General features: G+C 44.2%; 1 pseudogene; it reads right to left on the bottom strand.

Moving 5' to 3' along the window:
- LOC121860536 overlaps positions 1-10,376 on the bottom strand; it is a 97,695-nt pseudogene that overhangs the window by 52,088 nt on the left and 35,231 nt on the right.

The raw sequence follows: 10,376 nt of genomic DNA, 5'->3' as shown, positions 1-10,376 counted from the left end.
TCAAGGGACTCTGTAAACACAAACATCAAGGGACTCTGTAAACACAAACATCAAGGGACTCTGTAAACACCAACATCAAGGGACTCTGTAAACACAAACATCAAGGGACTCTGTAACACAAACATCAAGAGACTCTGTAAACACAAACATTAAGGGACTCTGTAAACACAAACATTAAGGGACTCTGTAAACACAAACATCAAGGGACTCTGTAAACACAAACATCAAGGGACTCTGTAAACACAAACATCAAGGGACTCTGTGAATACAAACATCAAGGGACTCTGTGAACACAAACATCAAGGGACTCTGTAAACACAAACATCAAGGGACTCTGTGAACACAAACATCAAGGGACTCTGTAAACACAAACATCAAGGGACTCTGTTAACACAAACATCAAGGGACTCTGTAAACACAAACATCAAGGGACTCTGTAAACACAAACATCAAGGGACTCTGTAAACACAAACATCAAGGGACTCTGTAAACACAAACATCAAGGGACTCTGTAAACACAAACATCAAAGGACTCTGTAAACACAAACATCAAGGGACTCTGTAAACACAAACATCAAGGGACTCTGTAAACACAAACATCAAGGGACTCTGTAAACACAAACATCAAGGGACTCTGTAAACACCGTATATTCTCCACAGTGCTCTAATGAATAGGTTTATACATTATTCAGTGTATGGATACGAGTATTAATAGACGGTGTATACATAATGGATATTTTGCTTGTGACATTTTGCTGTTTTTTCATGAATTATTGAAAAAAAAAATCATAATTTGAAGTTTGTTAATTTGTTAATGCTAATGGCTAATTGACTATGTACTCGTGTTTTCGAAAGTACTCTTGTTGTTGAGTACAGACACACACACATTACTGTCAATAATATCACACACATTGGTCATCACACACACACACACACACACCATATAAGACCTGTAGTGGCTTCAAGTTACTTATAGATCTACTTAATACTTATAATGTTACTTAAAGGAGCTACTTACCCTGTGTTTATCAACGTGTAGTGGCCTTAAGTTAGGGTCGAAGAGTAGAGTACTAGGTTCGAGGTTGACTGGACTCTGGCGTCGACCGTGAGTACATAGTGACCATTCTGGGTTGATCAGCCCCCAAAACTGTGGTCCTGAGGGAGAGAGAGTGGGGTGAGTGGGTGGGATGAGCGAGGGGTGAGGGAAGAGTGGGTGGGGTGAGTGGGTGGATGAGCGAGTGGGGTGAGGGGGGAGGGTGAGGGGAGGGGGGTGAGTGGGGTGAGGGGGGGAGGGTGGGGGTGAGTGGGAGGAGGAAGGTAGGGAGAATAAATGAGGGAGAGTGAGGGAGGAAGAGTGCGAGTGAGAGGGAGGGTGTGTGAGGGGAGGGAAGGAGGAGAGTTAGAAAGGGAGGGACAGAAGAAGTGAGGTGAGACAGGCTTACAGACAGCCAGACAGACAAAACAGTATAATAATAGACAGACAGAGAAACAAACACAGACAGACAAACAGACACACACACAGACAGACAGACAGACAGACAGACAGACAGACACACACACACACACACACACACACACACACACACACACACACACACACACACACACACACACACACACACACACACACACACACACACAGACAGACACACACACACACACACACACAGACAAACACAGACACACACACACACACACACACACACACACACACACACACACACACACACACACACACACACACACACACAGAATAGACTCAAACAAAAACAAAACAGAAAAACACAAACACAGACACGAAAAACAAAACAAACACATCCATTTATCTTACGACATGGCTTAGAAATGTAATAAAACACAATAAATAAAGAAAAAACACAAACAGTTTTATTTATAGTTAATGAAATAATTAATAGATAAAAACACCACTAAATAAACTGACATAATGTATATATATAAATAAATAGTTTTAATGGTATATATAACACTTAGTAATTTAATGAGGTAAGTTTCAATATGTTCAGGTTGTATTAAAAAGATAATTAAAGGTAGGTAGGAAGGTGTGTGTGTGTGTGTGTGTGTGTGAGAGAGGTAGGTGGGATATTACGCTGGTAAATTTAATTATGAATTCAAAGGTAGGGAAAAAATTATATTGATTTAATTATTCATGAAGCCAGGGGAAGAGGTGATGACGTCAGTGGGGAAGAGGTGATGACGTCAGTGGGGGAAGAGGTGATGACGTCAGTGGGGGAAGAGGTGATGACGTCAGTGGGGGAAGAGGTGATGACGTCAGTGGGGGAAGAAGTGATGACGTCAGAGGCATCAACGTTCTATTTATGCCTACATTAAGTCAACAAAATGCCTGCTTCTTCTAACCTAACCTAGCCTCAGTGATGGATGTATACCGCGTGTGAGGGATGTTTCTTCAAGTGAGTGAGTGAGCGTGTGAGTGAGTGAGTGAGTGAGCCACAGGGCTGCCAAGGCAATCACAAGGCAGGTGTGTGTGTGTGTGTGTGTGTGTGTGTGTGTGTGTGTGTGTGTGTGTGTGTAAGTCTTCCCAGTGGCTCTAACTTCTGTGGCCTGAGCACTTCAAGCTGGCCGTGTAGGTTAGGTCAGGTCAGGTCAAGTTAGGTCAGGTCAGGTCATGTAAGGTTAGACAGGTTAGGTTAGGTCAGGTTAGGACAGGTTAGGTTAGGTTAAAGTTAGGTTAGGTCAGGTTAGGTTAGGACAGGTTAGGTTAGGTTAAAGTTAGGTTAGGTTAGGTTAGGTTATATTGGCTCTCGTCAATAACTAGATTGCAGGTGAGTGTTTACTGAAGTTTAAACACTGATAGGTTCCAAACACCTTGCCTACCCAAGGAGGTAATTGATCATCTCTCTGTTGTATTATTCTTGGGAGTTGTTGAGAGGGAGGAGAGGGGTGAGTGGGTGGAGTGGGAGAGGGGGGAGGGGGTGGAAGAGGGGTGAGTGGTGGAGGAGTGGGAGAGGGGTGAGTGGTGGAAGGAGTGGCAGAGGGGTGAGGGGTGGGGAGGGAGGAGTGGAGGGTGAGAGGGGGGAGAAGAAGGGAGTTCAGTGGGAAGGGGAAGGAGGAAGGGAGGGGAAGGGGGAGGGGGTGAGAGACAGACAGACAAAGATAGAAAGACACACACACACACACACAAATGCCAATATGGTCGGCGCTGAGAAACCAGGAAGGTGAATATATGATTTTGAGATAATTAATTCCCTGAGAGACGAGGTGAGGGTTAATTTATGTTAGCTCACTCCCAGCTCACACCTGGCTTACTCTCAGCTCACACCTGGCTCACACCTGGCTCACTCTCAGCTCACACCTGGCTCATATTCTTATCTCACTCTTAATTCAACACTACATTTTCATCTCATTTCCAGCTCACTCTCAGCTAATTGCAGCTCACTCTCAGGTTAACCCCATTTTACTCTCAGCTGACTCCTAGCCTTTTCTTAATTAACTTAGCTCATTTCCAGCTCACTCTCAGTTAACTCCCAGCTACTTTTCAGCTCAGTCTCAACTTTTTTTACATCGTATTAAGCTTACTCATCTAAAGTGTCAGCTCAGTTACAGCTTTCTTAAATTTTCCCCGCTTATTTATCCAACTCATGTCAATCAAAGCTTTCTCAAATAATTCCCAGCTTACACATCTAAACTCTCAGCTCACACACATCTCATCAACCCCAGCTTATTCATCTAACTCTCAGCTCACACACATCTCATCAACCCCAGCTTATTCATCTAACTCTCAGCTCACACATAACTCCCAAATGAATCCCCAGCTTACTCATCTCTCAGCTTAGTCTCAGCACTCACCTGAGATACCATCATAGGTCCACCATTTGCCCCAGTCCCAGCTCACTCCCAGACCTCCTGCAAAACACGAGGCAAAATTTGTTATTAGACTCACTAGATTATTATAATGGGATTCATGTTTGTGTTGTGTTTTGTGTAAGAGGGCGAGAGAGAGAGAGAGAGAGAGAGAGAGAGAGAGTGGTTGTATAAATTCGACAAATGCAAAACCTTGCCAGGGAAAGATGCTGACTCATGTCGTTAAATTGTAAGAAGATGGTTCGTGTTTGGTAGTAGTAGTAATAGTAGTAGTAGTAGTAGTAGTAGTAGTAGTAGTAGTAGTAGTAGTAGTAGTTGTAGTAGTAATAATAATAATAATAATAATAATAATAATAATAATAATAATAATAATAATAATAATTCTATCTAAATTCGCAAAGAAATAATATGAATACCAGGAAAACAGATAATTTAAGTAACTTATTTTTGTATATTTTCAACATTATTTTAATAGGAAACTAGAAATAAAACTAATAGTAACACACAATGATTTATTTCCAGTAGGCAACTTTATAAGCCATTTTAGATCTGAGGGCATAGTGTACAGCGGTGTATAAAAGGAACTTCAAACTGCAAAAGTTAATTATTTTCAAAGTCTTCTACGTAATTTTCTGGATTAAATGAACCAGTGTAGTGAAGGTACTGAAGACGAGGATTGTGACGGTAAACAGCTGAGTTATGACGTTCTCTGTGTAAAACTTGGAACAATTACCAAACTTTAAACGTCGTTACGGAATTATTTGATTACAAGCATTAAGGGTTAGTGTGTGTGTGTGTGTGTGTGTGTGTGCGTGTGTGTGTGTGTGTGTGTGTGTGTGTGTTTGTGTGTGTGTGTGTAACTCGGTTTGTGCACGAATGTAAGTGGGTATAAGAGCAGGTATATCCACAGGGGTCCCGGGGAACAAATAGCTTCGTCCCCCCTGGAGAGCGCGCCGCTATAAGGTAAACAAGTCTCGTTTTCTGTGGGAGAACAAATGGTGTTGGAGTCGGAGATGATGAGTTTTTGTCGGCTCGGTCAGGCGACTCAAACCTTTTCCAAAAGGATTCTGGCGGATTTGAGTGTTGCTTTTTTGTTACACTTGTTCATTTCGACGAGTATTCCTGGATTTTTATTTAAAGCTGCCATTACCTGTTATAAAAATGAATTAATAATGAAATTCAGTTCATATTTTGATTTGTTAAAAGTTACTAATGAGGTAAATGTATTGCCAATTATCTGTTAAAAGTTGATAATGACGATAATATTAACAGTACGTATTATTTATATTTACCTACATATCATTAATGTTTTATTAATTTTATATATTGAAAAAAAAATCAACAATGTTCCAATACTTTCTTTAATCCTCAAACCTAAACTAAGAGGATATAAAAATTAATCCCGCCACACAACATAAGATTACCTGAAGATTAACACCCCCTGGTTATTTTACCTGAAGATTAACCACCCTAACGTTAACCTAACTTAACCGAACCTAACCTAACCACCAGGTAACGTTAGGGTTGTTAATTATCAGGTGAAATCAGTTGGGGTGATTAATCTTCAGGTGATTACGGAACTGACACACACACACACACACACACACACACTATGTTTGTTGTAAGGAATTAGTAAGTGTTGTTTTGATATTGAAATAAGTATCTCGGCGTCACCTGAAGATTAGACATCCTAGGCAGCTTATGTTGTACCGTGGTGGGGGAAAATTCTCTCCTTATTATGGCATGGCGGGGGAAAATTCTCTCCTTATTATGGCATGGCGGGGGAAAATTCTCTCCCTATTATGGCATGGCGGGGGAAAATTCTCTCCCTATTATGACAGATTATTGTTTACTTGTTTTTGTTTGCCCGTTTTGTTGATATTATTGAAATCTTATGACTTTGCCACTATAAAGGGGTTGTTGACTGTATAAAGAGGTTTAGTCCACTGTGTATAAACCGTCGTACTCAAGAGGTTAATTCATTGTAATCAACCACGTCATTGTACTCAAGGGGTTAAGACATCGCATTTAAAGGGTGGTCATTGTATTCGAGGGGTTAAGTCATTGTAATCAAGGGTTTTAGTCATTGTACTCAAGGGTTGTCACTGTACTCAAGAGATTAAGCCATCGTACTCAAGGGGTTAAGTCATATCATTCCAGGGGTTAAGTCATCGTACTCAAGGGGTTAAGTCATTGTACTCAAGGGGTTTAGTCATTGTACTCAAGGGATTAGGATATCTTACTCAGTGAGCTAATTCACTGTACTCAGGGGGGTTGCTTTCGTACTCAAGGAATTAAAAGTTTTGGACTAAAGATTAACAAAGATTACATGTGTTAATTTTGTCCCGGGAACAGTGCTTAGTGAGCCTTTTAACGGTGGAGACTGTGGTGTGGTGGTGGTGTGGTAGTGTGATAGCGGTGGTGGTGGTGTGGTAGTGGGTGTGGTGGTGGTGTGGTGGTGGTGGTAGTGGTGGTGGTGTGGTAGTGGTGTGGTGTGGTAGAGTTGTGGTGGTGGTGTGGTAGTGGTGGTGGTGTGGCAGTGGTGTGGTGGCGGTGTGGTAGAGTTGTGGTGGTGTGGTGGTGTGGTGGCGGTGTGGTAGAGTTGTGGTGGTGGTGTGGTAGTGGCGGTGGTAGTGGTGTGGCAGTGGTGGTGGTGCTGGTGGGCGGTAGTGGTGGTGGTGTAGTGGTGTGGTGGTGGTGGTGGTAGTGGTGGTGCTGGTGTGGTAGTGGTGGTGGTGGTGGTGGTGGTGTGGTAGTGGTGGTGGTTGTGGTGGTGGTGTGTGGTAACAGTGGTGGTAGTGGTGGTGGTGTGGTAGAGGATGTGGTCGTGGTGGTGGTGTGGTCGAGGATGTGGTAGTGGTGGTGCGTGGTAGAGGATGTGGTCGTGGTGGTGGTGTGGTCGAGGATGTGGTAGTGGTGGTGGTGTGGTAGAGGATGTGGTCGTGGTGGTGGTGTGGTCGAGGATGTGGTAGTGGTGGTGGTGTGGTCGAGGATGTGGTTGTGGTGGTGGTGGTAGTGGTGTGGTGGTAGTATGGTGGTGTGGTAGAGGATGTGGTCGTGGTGCGGTGTGGTAGAGGATGGTCGTGGTGGTGGTGTGGTCGAGATGTGGAGGTATGGTGGTGGTGAAGTCTGGCGAGACATTGGGCATTTTCTTCTTGTTCAATTACGAAGCGTCTTTGCGTCATTACGCAGACTTACTGCCTCTCCTCTCTCTCTCTCTCTCTAACCTGACCTAACATTGACCTAACCTAACCTAACCTGACCTAACATTGACCTAACCTAACCTAACCTAACATTGACCTAACCTAACCTAACCTAACATTGACCTAACCTAACCTAACCTGACCTAACCATAACGATAACATTCCAAGATTATAACACTAAATTATATATATTGAATTATAGGAATTATTTCAACATTACGTAAATTATATGACAACATCACATAAGCTTCAGTAATTAATTTTTTTCTATTAAACTCAAAGACAAATTTCCTGACAAAGATGCTTGATGGTTAGAGGTAAATTAAACTACATAATTGGGTAGTTTGGGCGTCCGTGCACATTGAAATTACCTAGACGAGGGTTAGGTTAAGTTAGGTGACTCGTCGATCGGAGTCAGTGAATCAGAGAGTGTAGAGTCAGTCAGTAGTGTAGTCAGGTAGTAAGTCAGTCATTGTAGAGTCAGTCAGTAGAATAGTCAGGTACTGGGTGAGTCAGTGTAGAGAGTCAGTCAGTAATGTAGTGAGTCATTCAGTGTCGAGTCACCCCGTAGTGTAGTGAAGCGAGTCAGTCAGGAAGTGTGTTAGTGTAGAGTCAGGTAGTGAGTCAGACAGTGTATAGGGTCAATCAGTGTAGAGTCAGGCAGTGAGTCAGTATCGCAGGTCCAGGAATCGACTTGAGTCACGTGAAAGTATTAAATAAGTTACCTGAGAACGTGTTGGGTTGAGAGTCTTACTTGTCCCTGTCTGTGTCTGTCTGTGTCTGTCTGTCTGTCTGTCTGTTTGTCTGTGTCTGTCTGCTCCGTGTCCTCTGTCTCTCTGCTTGTCTGTCTGTCTGTTTGCTCCTGTGTCTGTTCGTTCTGCTCCGTTCGTCTGTGTTTGTCTGTGTCTGTCTGTCTGTCTGTCTGTTTGTCTGTGTCTGTCTGTGTCTGTCTGTCTGTGTCTGTGTCTGTCTGTCTGTCTGTTTGTCTGTCTGTCTGCCTGTCTGTCTGTCTGTCTGTCTGTCTGTCTTTCTTTCTTTCTTTGCCTGTCTGTCTCTGTTTTTTGTCTTTCTTTCTCTTTTCTTTCTCTCTCTATCTCTCTTTTTCTCAGTCTCTTTTTTTCCTTCCTTCTTTCCTTCTTCCCTCCCTCCCTCCTTCCTTCCTTCAGTCCTTCATTCCCTCCCTCCCTTCCTTCCTTCCTTCCTTCCTCCGTGTGTGAATATAAATGACAAACATTAACACAGGTACCCCAGCTGACTCCCGGCAAAACACACACACACACACACACACACACACACGGGCTGCTACCATCCTTCGCCACCCAAGCTTGCGCACGTTTATCGCGTCGTGTCGGATAGCGTCGTGTCGATAGCGTCGTGTTGATAGCGTCGTGTCGGATAGCGTCGTGTTGAACAGCGCCGTCGGATAGCGTCGTGTCGGATAGCGTCGTGTTGATAGCGTCGTCGGATAGCGTCGTGTTGATAGCGCCGTGTCGGATAGCATCGTGTCGGATAGCGTCGTGTCGGATAGCGTCGTGTCGGACAGCGTCGTGTCGGATAGTCGTGTTGGATAGCGCCGTGTCGGAATAAAGTCGTGCCGGATAGCGTCGTGTCGGATAGCGTCGTGTCGGATAGCGTCGTGTCGGATAGCGTCGTGTCGTGCAAGGTGTGACGTATATGAGATTGATTAAGTTTACAAACGCCTGGAAATGGGATTATTATGTTAAGTGTGGGGAAGACGAAGAAGAGGAGGAGGAAAGAGAAGACGAAGAGGAGGGGAGGGAAGGAGAAGACGAAGAGGAGGAGGAGGAAAGAGAAGACGAAGAAGAGGAGGAAGGAGAAGACGAAGAAGAGGAGGAAGGGGAAGAGGAGGAGGAGGAGGAAAAAGCAAGAGAAGAGCAGGTGGAAGAGGATGACAACACAGAAGAAGAGTTGGAAGACGAGAGAGGAAGAGGAGGAGGAGGAGTTGTGAGAGTAGGAGGAGAGAGAGAGAGAGAGGGGGGGGAAGGAAAGATGGATGAGGAGAAATAGGAGTAGGGGGAGAGACACGAAGAAGGAGGAGGAAGGAAGGAGAGAAGAGGAAGGAGGGGAACGAGTAATACGAAATGATGAAAGAGGAAGGTATGAAAAAAGAAGAGGAGGAAGAAGAAGAGGAGGGAGAGGAAGAAGAGGAGGAGGAAGAAGAGAGGGAGGAGGAGAAAGAAGAGGAGAAGGAAGCTAAGTAAAGTGATGATGTTTTTACCAGAGAATGTGTTATCACCCGATGAAGTTGGCAGTAGGTGGTGGTAATGGTGGCAGAAGATGGCGGTAGTGGTGGCAATAAATGGTGGTAATAGTGGATGCAGGTGTTGGTAATGATGACAGCAGATGTTGATAATGGTGGCAGCAGATGTTGGGAATGAAGGCAGGAGATAGTAGCAATGGTGGAAGCAAGTGTTGTTAATGGTGGCAGTAGGTGGTGGTAATGGTGGCAGAAGCTGTTAGTAATGGTGGCAGCAGGTGTTGGTAATGGTGGCAGAAGCTGTTAGTAATGGTGGCAGCAGGTGTTGGTAATGGTGGCAGAAGCTGTTAGTAATGGTGGCAGCAGGTGTTGGCAATGGTGGCAGCAGGTGTTGGTAATTGTGACAGGTGATGTTAGTAATGATGGCAGGAGCTCTTAGTAATGGTGGCAGCAGGTGTTTGCAATGGTGGCAGCAGGTGTTGGTAATGGTGGCAGAAGAGATTTTTAATGGTGGCAGATGTAGGTAATGGTGGCAGCAGATGTTGGCATAGGTGGCAGATGTTGGCAATGGTGATAGAAGCTGTTAGTAATGGTGGCAGCAGGTGTTAGTAATGGTGGCAGCAGGTGTTGGCAATGGTGGCAGATGTTGGCAATGGTGATAGAAGCTGTTAGTAATGGTGGCAGCAGATGTTAGTAATGGTGGCAGCAGGTGTTGGCAATGGTGATAGAAGCTGTTAGTAATGGTGGCAGCAGGTGTTGGTAATGTTGGGAGATGTTAATAATGGTGGCAGCAGGTGTTGGCAATGGTGATAGAAGCTGTTAGTAATGGTGGCAGCAGATGTTAGTAATGGTGGCAGCAGGTGTTGGCAATGGTGATAGAAGCTGCTAGTGGTGGCAGCAGGTGTTGGTAATGTTGGGAGATGTTAATAATGGTGGCAGCAGGTGTTGGCAATGGTGATAAAAGCTGTTAGTAATGGTGGCAGTAGGTGTTGGCAATGGTGGCAGAAGCTGGTAAACCCTGGATCTCTTACTCGGCCTTGAAGTGTTTCCAACTCTTTCGTGTCCAGTTTTTTGCTGACTTTAAATTTGCACTTTATTTTTTTTTTTTTTTGCTA

This window comes from Homarus americanus, unplaced genomic scaffold (genome assembly GCF_018991925.1).
Source record: "Homarus americanus isolate GMGI-L3 unplaced genomic scaffold, GMGI_Hamer_2.0 scaffold33963, whole genome shotgun sequence".
Taxonomy (NCBI): Eukaryota; Metazoa; Arthropoda; class Malacostraca; order Decapoda; family Nephropidae; genus Homarus; species Homarus americanus.
Note: the sequence above shows the minus strand (reverse complement) of the source record. Positions and strands in the feature narration are given on the sequence as shown.